Source organism: Oryctolagus cuniculus, chromosome 13 (genome assembly GCF_051225735.1).
Source record: "Oryctolagus cuniculus isolate XC-2025 breed Fujian yellow rabbit chromosome 13, ASM5122573v1, whole genome shotgun sequence".
NCBI lineage: Eukaryota > Metazoa > Chordata > Mammalia > Lagomorpha > Leporidae > Oryctolagus > Oryctolagus cuniculus.
Genome location: NC_142879.1, coordinates 74099776 through 74110731, shown reverse-complemented (window position 1 = coordinate 74110731; position 10956 = coordinate 74099776). Strand labels below are relative to the sequence as shown.

General features: G+C 38.4%; 1 long non-coding RNA gene across 1 annotated transcript; it reads right to left on the bottom strand.

Moving 5' to 3' along the window:
* Positions 1-325: 325 nt before the first annotated feature.
* On the bottom strand, positions 326-2224 carry LOC149122671 (uncharacterized). The gene is made up of 2 exons (XR_016219747.1): positions 2088-2224; positions 326-1588 (listed from the first exon to the last, which is right to left on the bottom strand). It is a non-coding gene; the product is annotated as an uncharacterized LOC149122671 (long non-coding RNA).
* Between the last annotated feature and the right edge of the window lie 8732 nt (positions 2225-10956).

The window sequence follows — 10956 nt, the reverse complement described above, 5'->3', positions numbered from 1 at the left end:
TTTTAAACTTTTATTTAATGTATATAATTTTCCAAAGTACGACTTATGGATTACAATGGCTTCCCCCCCATACCGTCCCTCCCACCCACAACCCTCCCCTTTCCCACTCCCTCTCCCCTTCCATTCACATCAAGATTCATTTTCGATTATCTTAATATACAGAAGATCAGCTTAGTATACATTAAGTATGGATTTCAACAGTTTGCTCCCACACAGAAACATAAAGTGAAAAATAATAGATGATTTTTTTTTAAATGATGATGAAATCAGAGCAGACCTATTGTCATGTTTAATCCCAGTGAGAGTCAAGTTGGGAATTGATAATTTCTTTTTTTCTTTTCTTTTTTTTTTTTTACAGAAGATCAGTTTAGTATGCATTAAGTAAAGATTTCAACAGTTTGAGTAGAGCATCTGGACTTCCACTGTCCACCATTTGTGACACATTGCCTGAAATCCCTCTCACACTATGGGAGATGCTTTGAGGGTGACCTGAATACCCTGGAAGTGCCAGGGAGGTAACATTCTTCTCACACTATTATCAATAAATGATGGAAGATTTTTGGGGGGCTAAACAGTACATTCCTTTATTCCATGGATAGTAAAATTCTGGAGCCCATGAACTGAATATATCGAGGAGTTCTATAATGAGAAAAAGCTCCAATTGTCCACAGTGATAACTTTATTGATAACTTTATTGGCTTCCTTTTCAATCTCACTTTAATAATATGTCAGCATATTTTTCTGAGTGCCTCTGTCAAATAAACAATTTTAATCTTTGCCTTGCCACCTACATTTAATAGAAATCAGACATGTCTATTTCTCTAAACTCAGACCAAGTTTGTTACCTTTACTTCTCCCCTGATTATTGTGCTCTGTGTGTCCAGCTCAGAAAGTCCACTCTGCCAAAGAGTTAATTATGAATGAAAACTGTAAAGATTCAAATTGCAAACTTACACCTTTCTCTTTTTTAAAAAAGATATTTAATTATTTGAAAGGAAAGGTGACATAGAGACAAAGGGAGAGACAGAGAAAAGGAGAGACAGAGATCTTCCTCTCACTGGTTCACTCCACAAAGGGCTGTAACAGCAGGGATTGATTCAGAATAAAGCAAGGAGCCCAGAAATCCATCCCAGTCTCCCATGTGAGTGGCAGGACCCAACCACTCGGACAAACATCTGCTACTCTCACAGGTGTATTATCAGGGAGCTGGATTAGAAGCAAGGCAGCCAGTTTCCAACACGTGCTAAAATATAAGATGCTGGTGGTACAAGAGATGACTTAACCTGCTGCACCACAATGTCAGCCCTCCTAACATACAGATAATCACAATTTTTTTTCCTTGACCATATGTTCTTTAGAAACAGAAAAAAATGGGGAAAGGAGAAATGTTATGATTTTCATCTAAATGAATATTAATTTGGCTTATTTGTTCATTACCAGGCTCGTATGTGAGTGGGAAGACTGGAAGCACAAGTTCAGAGGAACATGGATGCCCCATTCATCCTCTACTTTTATCATCTTCTCTTTGTTTTTTTTTTCCCTTCTCTTATTCTTGCTGATTCAAAAGTGTTTGCACTTTCAGAAGCATCTGTAACAGTAATATTCAATAGAAATGTTAGCTGTATTTGCAATTTTAAATGTACACATCATAGAAAGTAAATGGAACATGTGAAATTGATTTTAACATTTTTTATTTAACCAAAGATATTCAAACAATTGTATCAACACACAATTACTACTAATTATTGAGACATTCTGCATGCTTATTTCTGTATAGATTTTTTGATGTATTTTACATATATTACTGTTAGAGTGCATCTCAATTTGGATTAGCCATGTTGTATGTGCTACATAACCACTGTGGCTGATTATTCCTCCATTTCAGGACAGTGCAGCTATACAACTTTTCTATGAAAGCATCGGAGATTTATCTATTTGTCTTGGTCTTTAAAGTGATTAATTTTTTATAAGCAGGTATTTTTCTCACAAGAGTAATTATAATAGCAATAAATATGATATCTCACTACAGAAGGTTTATGAAGAATGTTCACATAAGTGACTTTAAGAGAGTTAAGAGGCTTACTCACCTTTTCATTCCCCACTGAGCTCTATACTATTAGTGGGTGTTGCAGCATATACTGGGTGAATAAATGCTGCATTTTAGTAGAGGAACCAGTATGTACTGGAACAGTTAAAAATGATCCAAACATGAATTGGTGATAGTATGAAAACAGCTTTCCTGAACAGGGATGTAGACAAACACATTTTTTTTAGTAAATATAAATTTCCAAAGTACAGTTTATGGATTACAATGGCTTTTCCCGTCTATAACTTCCCTCCCACCTGCAACCCTCCCATCTCCCGCTCCCTCTCCCATTCCATTCACATCAAGATTCATTTTCAATTCTCTTTATATACAGAAGATCGATTTAGTATGTATTAAGTAAAGATTTCATCAGTTTGCACCCACACAGAAACACAAAGTGTAAAGTACTGTTTCAGTACTAGTTATAGCATTACTTCACATTGGACAACGCATTAAGGACAGATATCCCACATGAGGAGTAAGTATACAGTGACTCCTGCTGTTGACTTAACAATTTGACACTCTTGTTTATGGCGTCAGTAATCTCCCTAGGCTCTAGTCATGAGTTGCCAAGGCTATGGAAGCCTTTTGAGTTCGCCGACTTCTATCTAATTCAGACAGGGTCATAGTCAAAGTGGAAGTTCTCTCCTCCCTTCAGAGAAAGGTACCTCCTTCTTTGATGGCCCCATTCTTTCCACTGGGATCTCACTTGCAGAGATCTTCCATTTAGGTCTTTTTTTTTCTTTTTGCCACAGTGTCTTGGCTTTCCATGCCTAAAGTACTCTCTCATGGTCTCTTCAGCCAGATCCGAATGCCTTAAGGGTTGATTCTGAGGCCAGAGTGCTGTTTAGGACATCTGCCATTCTATGAGTCTGCTGTGTATCCCGCTTCCCATGTTGGATCATTCTCTCCCTTGTTTATTCTATCAGTTAGTATTAGCAGACACTAGTCTTGTTTGTGTGATCCCTTTGACTCTTAGACCTATCATTATGATCAATTGTGAACTGAAAGTGATCACTTGGACTAGTGAGATGGCATTGGTACATGCAACCTTGATGGGATTGTATTGGAACCCCCTGGCACATTTCTAACTCCACCATTTGGGGCAAGTCCAATTGAGCATGTCTCAAACTGTACATCTTCTCCCTCTCTTATTCCCACTCTTATATTTAACAGGGATAATTTTTCAGTTAAATTTAAACACCTAAGAATAATTGTGTGTTAATTACAGAGTTCAACCAATAGTACTAGAACAAAAAAATACTAAAAGGGATAAAGTATTAAGTTGTACATCAACAGTCAGGACAGAAATCTACCAACAATAGATGCTGGAGAGGGTGTGGGGAAAAAGGGACACTAACCCACTGTTGGTGGGAATGCAAACTGTTAAGCCACTATGGAAGTCAGTCTGGAGATTCCTCAGAAACCTGAATATAACCCTACCATTCAACCCAGCCATCCCACTCCTTGGAATTTACCCAAAGGAAATTAAATTGGGAAACAAAAAAGCTGTCTGCACCTTAATGTTTATTGCAGCTCAATTCACAATAGCTAAGACCTGGAACCAACCCAAATGCCCATCAACAGTAGACTGGATAAAGAAAGTATGGGACATGTACTCTACAGAATACTATACAGCAGTAAAAAACAATGAAATCTGGTCATTTGCAACAACATGGAGGAATCTGGAACACATTATGCTGAGTGAATTAAGCCAGTGCCAAAAGGACAAATATCATATGTTCTCCCTGAACAGCGACAACTAACTGAGCACCAAAGGGGAAACCTGTTGAAGTGAAATGGACACTATGAGAAACAGTAACAAACACTTTTTAAAAAGATCTATTTATTCATTTGAAAGCCAGAGCTACAGAGATGCAGAGGCAGAGATAAAGGGAGAGAGATCTTTCATCCACTGGTTCACTCCCCAGTTGGCCGCAATGGTCAGAGCTGAGCTGAGCCAAAGCCAGGAGCCAGGAGCCTCTTCCAGGTCTCTCACACAGGTGCCAGGGCCCAAGAACTTGGGCCACCTTCTACTGCTTTCCCAGACCATAGCAGAGAGCTGGATCGGAAGTGGAGAAGCCAGGATTTGAACAGGCGCCCATATGGGATGCCAGCACTGCAGGCAGTGGCTTTACCCACTATGCCACAGTGCTGGCCCTTAAAAACACTTTTTATTTTACTCTCCAGAAAAGAGGACAATAGTTTGTTTCTATTTAGTGACTCACATTTTTCTTCAGGGTTCACATACAATTAATATACAATAGTCTTTTCTTATCTCCAGGGGATGCAAGTCCTCTAGGGGATGGTACAGAACTTTGTTTATGCTATGATTTTACTGCACATGCATATCTATGATGAAGTATAATTTATAAATTGGCATAGGAAGAGATTAATAATAACTAATAAAAATAGAGAAATTTTAATACGTAGTAACAAAAGTTATGCAGATGTGGTCTCTCACAAAATACAGAATGTTCTATTTAAACTTCAGATCATGGTTGACTGCAGGTAATTTAAACCAGAAAATAAAACCATGGGTAAGAAGGAGGGTACCGTATATCTGTGGAGAAGTTAAGACCAATATTTAGTTTTCCATGTTCATAATTAAGGACATTAAGTTTCAGATAAAGTAACAACCACAGTAACAAAGCTGGTCAACAAAGGAGATCAATGAGAAAATGCACATAACGATTGTATATTTTGATGACATTTTATATGCTCATCAATTTGAAGTACCTGTAACCTACTTTTTAAGCAAAGTGTAAAGCTTCAAGAATACACAGAAAGTGTTTATATCTTGCTTCTAATCCTTGGAATCCAAAACTTGTACAGTTCTTCCTCTCGGTATCTGAAACCAACTGACATGAAATTTCTTGAAAAGAAATCAGCATCTCCTTTGCTTCTGTAACCTAACGCTTCCACTAAAATCAAGCAAACAACAATGCACAGTGTCACACACACACACACACACACACCCATCAGCAAACACAGTGCATTCAATAGCATCATTTATTCATCTTAGCTCAAGAGCTGCCTTTTGCTTAATTGCTATTCTGAAGTCAAAAACATAGACCTTCATGGTATTGTGATTACTCTGGCAATTGTTTTAAGGAGCACTGGGTGCTGTCGCAAAGCTGGTTAAGTCACACCTGGGATACCAGCATCCCATATGGGTGCCAGTTCCAGGCCCCGCTGCTTACTTCCAATCCAGTACTCTGTTAATGGAATGGGAAAGCAGCAGAAGATAGCTCAAGTGCTTGGGCCCAGTACCCCTGTAGGAGATGTAGAAGAAGTCCTTGACTCCTGGCTTCAGTTTGGTCCAGCACCAGCTGTTGTGGCCATTTTGGGAGTGTGTGTGTGTGTGTGTGTGTGCGCGTCTCCACCTCTCTCTAACACTCTGGCTTTCACACATATAATAACATTTAAAAAAAAAGAAGCACTGAAACTGTTTCCCTGGATCTTTAATCTCACATTTTTCTAGATTGTTCTTTTAAAGCCAGTTAAATTTTCTGAGGATGTAATGATGTGGTGTAGTTCAAAAATAAATGTCAATCACCAGAGCAGAAAAAGATATGCCAAAGAACAATTATCAGTTTTTTATAGGAATGCCTGTTTTAATTTTAAATTATTCTTGCAACTTTTTTAATTTTTAAAAGTATGAACAGTAAGACTTTATTTTTTTTAAAAAAAATGAGCTATTTATTTTCACTTTTATTTGAAAACAAAGAGACACAGAGAGAGAGACCAGATGGAGTGAGAGCTTCCATCTGCTGCTTCACACCCCAAATGTACAGAGCAACCATGTCTGAGCCAGGACAAAACCGGGAGACAGGAAGTCAATCTAGGTCTCCCCCGTGGGTAGTGGGGACTAGTGCTTGAACAATCATCTGCTGCCTTCCAGGTTGCATATTCCCTGAAAGCTGGATTAGAAGCAGAGTAGCCAGGACTCAAACCCAGGTATTCTGATATATCGGATGCTGGTGTCCCAAGCAACAACTTAACTGTTGCACCAAATGCCTGCCCCAGCTCTGGTGATATTTCATAAAGGTTACTTGAAAAGTACTATCAGTTTAACAAATATATCTATGTTCAAAAACATTTTACTAGGGGGATACTTAGGGCTAAAAATAAACCTTGAACAATTTATTGTTGACAAAATCAGCTTCCTTACAATATTGCTTTGATTTCATCACAATCTTTCAGGATATAAGCTACAGTAATTCATTAATATTAACTCATTTTAAAATTATCATGCTAATTTCAGATCCATTGGGATGACAGGTCCGTGGACCACCTGCCTTCAGCTCACACATGCTTTGATCAGCTGGACCTGCCTGCCTAGGAGAGTTCTGAGAAGCTCCGCCATCCAGGAGCACTCTGACCGTTCCAGGCTGGTTTTGAAATCGGAGAAGACCCCCTAAAATTTACCCTGAAATGTGGCCCCTTAAAGTTCCCTAGAAATTCTGTCCAGGGTGCCACATACTGGAATTTGGGGTGCCTTACGATTTCACTATGGGTTTATTACTAAATCCCTGATATTAATAAGCCCAAGAGGGTTCTTGCCTAATATTTAGAGAAGAATTCTAAATACCAGCACAGATAAACGAGGCAGCATGGTACGTTTTAAGCTTTTATTTAGTAAGAAAGATGTATAAGAGAGTGAGAGCTTTACTTAGGAGAGAGAAGTGAATGGGGGTTCATACCGAGCACCAGGAACCAGCCATGTGGAATAGCATCTAGGCCAGGAAGCCTAGAGCACATGGCCCGAAGGCCATGCGCCCTGGAGGCGCCGGGCTACAGCAAGCCCCTTCCTAGCAAGAGGCCAGGGAAGAAGAGCAGGGCCCAGGCACACTGTGCCCTAGGCTTTTAACCCACTCCAAAGGGTAGTGGCTAATTAACCTGATTGGCTGGTGGGCACCCCGGTGTGGCCAGATAGGGGAATGAGGCCACACAGGGGCGTGGTGAAGGCGTGGTCTTCCAGTTCACAAATCTGATCAATTTTGACCTGTATGCCTGCCTACATCAGTTTAAGGAGGCCCTGCCCACATCTGTGGCATTTTTATACCACTGTTGGATCTGGAGAAGGGGAAAATTTAAAAAGAACCAGAAAGAAAACTTTAAAAACCCAAACATGAAATCCACCAACTCAAAAAAATTATCATGCCAAAAGACAAAGTTAGTAAAAATATAGTCTATGCACATGTGGTTGACTAATCTATTGTTTGGCTAGATACAAAATTTTACATAAGCTATCCTTCTACATTAAAAAGATAGTGTGAGGGAAGATGGTTGAGATGGATGAGGGAGGGGGAAAAGCGAGGGAGGGAGAAAGAGAGAAAGAGAGAGAAGAATAAAAAGAAAACATTCCCCCAGAATCACATACTTTGTCTATGAGAGAGTAGTAACAGAGTTCCAACATAGCCTTCTTGAGTTGTATAGAATAATGCTAGTCATCATACTCCTTAAGCTAAGTTAATTTTTTTATGTCTTTGCCCCCTTTCCACCATCCTCTCACCATGGTCTCTTTGCTTAGAAAATGAATTAGTTTAAAGCTAAAAGCTTTAATTTTGCTTAGAGTGATACTGAAGATGTGTACTTTGTCACCACTTCAACGGATCAATAGACATGACTGTGATTTTGTTATTATCTGTAATTTAAGAAACAAACATTCCATGCCTTATCATTTTATTCAGACTTTTAGTATGACAATGGTACCATGAAAACAAGGCAGTTCCATTGACTGGTGTTTGCAAGCAGCTGCTGATAGCACTGCAAATAAACATGAACACTGTGCGGAAACAGTCCTACTACTTGCACATGAGTATCACGCTTTTTCTACGGGTGTTATAATAGTGGTAGGATAATCTTCATCCTTTCTGTTGTGTTTGAAAGAATTAATTGATACCCTTTGTGTTGCTGGGGAAAGGCGAAGTCAGGCTTTGAGTGAATGAGCACCAGCATCCTAGAAAGAGGTGTGCCTCTCAGCTGTCAGGTATATGGCAGTGTGGAAATTGCCCTTAAAGAATTGGCCTAAAAATAAATATTGTTATTCACAATTCATTCATTTCGCAGATACTGTGGATATATGCCAAAGTGTCCACATTTGAGCCTAACCCTTAAAGAAGGCAGTTCTGTAGCCAAAGGGATGTTGATGATTCACAAGAGAGCAGAAAAACTCACAGAGGACAACTATTAAAAAGGAAAGCATTCTGAGCCACAGGGGACTTTCCTTTTCAGATGAGTTTCCATCTTAATCTAACCTTGTAGAGACTTTCTCTTTGTGACTGCTTAATCTCCTATTTTAAAAGTGAATGTGTTTGTTCATAAAAACAAAGGACTGGCTGAAGGAAGTATTTGCACCCCTTTGAAAACAACGCATTCCTGAAATAAGTGTACCTTCTGGATCCAATCCTCCAGAAGATGGGTAGTCCTTATTGACTTGGTTTGGTGCTAGCAATAGTCCTGGAAGAATATTTAACCTTTGCATTATCATACAAGGAGTACAGTTATTTTGGTCTTCTCTCTGTCTTTATTTCCTTCTGGGATATCTGTCATTATAACACAGAGCCAAACTAGCAGAAGGCGTTTCTTCGATGAAACCATGGACAGATGCAGGGAGTTTCTTTAGGAAAAGGGCTCCTGGAAGACAATTTTCTTATTCTATGTAGCATCGTCATCTCCACTTCCTAAACAGCCTCCACGAAGTGCTCACTTTTGTTCAGAGGTACCATATCGCCTTTCTAGGTGCAGCATGTAAGTGACTTTGAATGTTTCTATCCTTGTGTTTGTCCTTAAACCAACGGATTTCCCTCTGTCTGCTAAAAGAAAATGGATCTAATGTTCATGAGCTAATTTGAATTTTTGCTGTTTCCTTTCAGATTTGTGTTTTAACTCTGTGGAGGAACTGAAAGCTCCTGGTCAAATATCAGCACTATTTCAGTGAATAAGAGTGTTTAGTGCAACTATTCCAAACAGTCTGTTTCTTTGTCAACCCAGTAAAGCATCAAAAAGACCTCTGGTAGCTATAGCAACATAACCACAAGCTGCTCAATTTTAGACAGTCTTTTTTTATATCCCATTCTCCCTCCATTTTGCAGAAAATCACAAGCTAATGGGACGCAGCTGCCTTCACTTCAGTTTGCTTATTAAGCTAAATTCAAATTGTGTCTTGCTTTATTCATTTAATTAATAGGATATCAGTTTTCAACATACCAGAACATGTTATTTGAAGCTCCAAGATTTACGAAAAGATGCAAAAGGAGAATTTGACCACTGACATGCAGAAAATATATCTCGGCAGCACTCTTAATTACCTTATCAAAAATCAGTCATAGATAAAATATCTTAATCTATAACAGAGGAAGTGGCTTTAGTTGAACAAGAGGTCATTGAGCTCTAACTAGAGGGTGGGTATAAAAGATAACCCCTTGATAAAATGGGTATTTGGGCATTTAGTTTTTGATAGCAGTTGTGTGGGCCATTATAATATCATGATAACTATAACTGCCATTCCTTATACCATGATAAAAGATTGAATTTCATAGCATTCTTCTTTAACTTTTGAATTTTGTACAAAAAATTCATTTACAATAGGAAATAGATCTGTACATAAGACCTACAGATTCTGCACATGGATTCAAGGTAGCACTGAGTATCTTTGTTTTAATTTAAATAATATTTATTAATCATTTTATGTAACACATTATCAAAAGAACTATGTCTACTTCATCTAACTCTCCAAAAGCTTTGAACCAAGTAAAAACCCATTTTCCCTAATCATTCAATCACTCCTTTATTTGTCCAGTCATTTGCTCATTCACCTACTTAAATATGCAAATATGAAGATGAAATAAAATGTAGGTCAACATGTACATATAGAAAAGTATCTGAAATATAATTCAGTAAGAGTAACAAAAGATACTTTACAAGGTATAATTGCAGATGGTCCATATTTTGAGAAATACATATTTAGTGAAGTACAGGGAAGGAAATGAGCAATTTCACTTGGGGAGGAAAGAACAGATTAGTGAAAGCACCTCAGAGGACTTGAGGTTTAAAATAAACTCGACAACTTCAGTAAAAGTCGTTCAGTTGTACAGCAAATGCAAATCCACAGTGGCATAAAACATGTTAAGTGTGTGAAATTGTAGATTGTGTCTTTTTATGTCATCTTGGACCCCTATGAATGTCAAAGTATGCACTATTGTATGGAAATCTGGGAGGGGATTTTGTCTGAAGTGCATACCCAAGAACGGGTTGCACATCTGTTCAACAACTCTAATTTGAAAGTGAAACTAATAATTATTATGTATCCCATATGTATCAGTACAATGCCATGCCCTTTAGATGTCTTTTCTCATCAGAGTTATTATCAGGTTCATTTGACATGCAAGAAAACAGAGGTTTAAAAGGTTAGAGAAATGGTTCTAGCTTTATAAGGGGCAGAGACAAGGTTACAATACCCACCTGCCTGACTTCAAAATCAATACTCTTCAAAGCATCATTCCAATGACACTTCCCCAAAGATGAGAGCTTTTGACACAACAGGAGGCCAATGGATGAGAAGAAATCAAGAATAGCAGTCACACCTTGATATTCTCCAGCAAGTGGTCCTCTCTTTATGATGTTGTCAGGTTAGAAATTTAGAAAAGGGCTATGAGGCAATAACCTCTCTATTAATAGGCTGTTTGATAAGCTTCAGTCCTTAAAAAAAAAAAAAACTTTGATCAATATAACTGACTCCTGCAACATTTGCACAAATGTCCAAGAACAGGTAAAATGTTCTAGGAACCTCTTCACAAAAGATGTGGTGTCCTAACTCCTGTGGCATCTTATAATCATGGTTATTATGACACTTACCTTTCAGG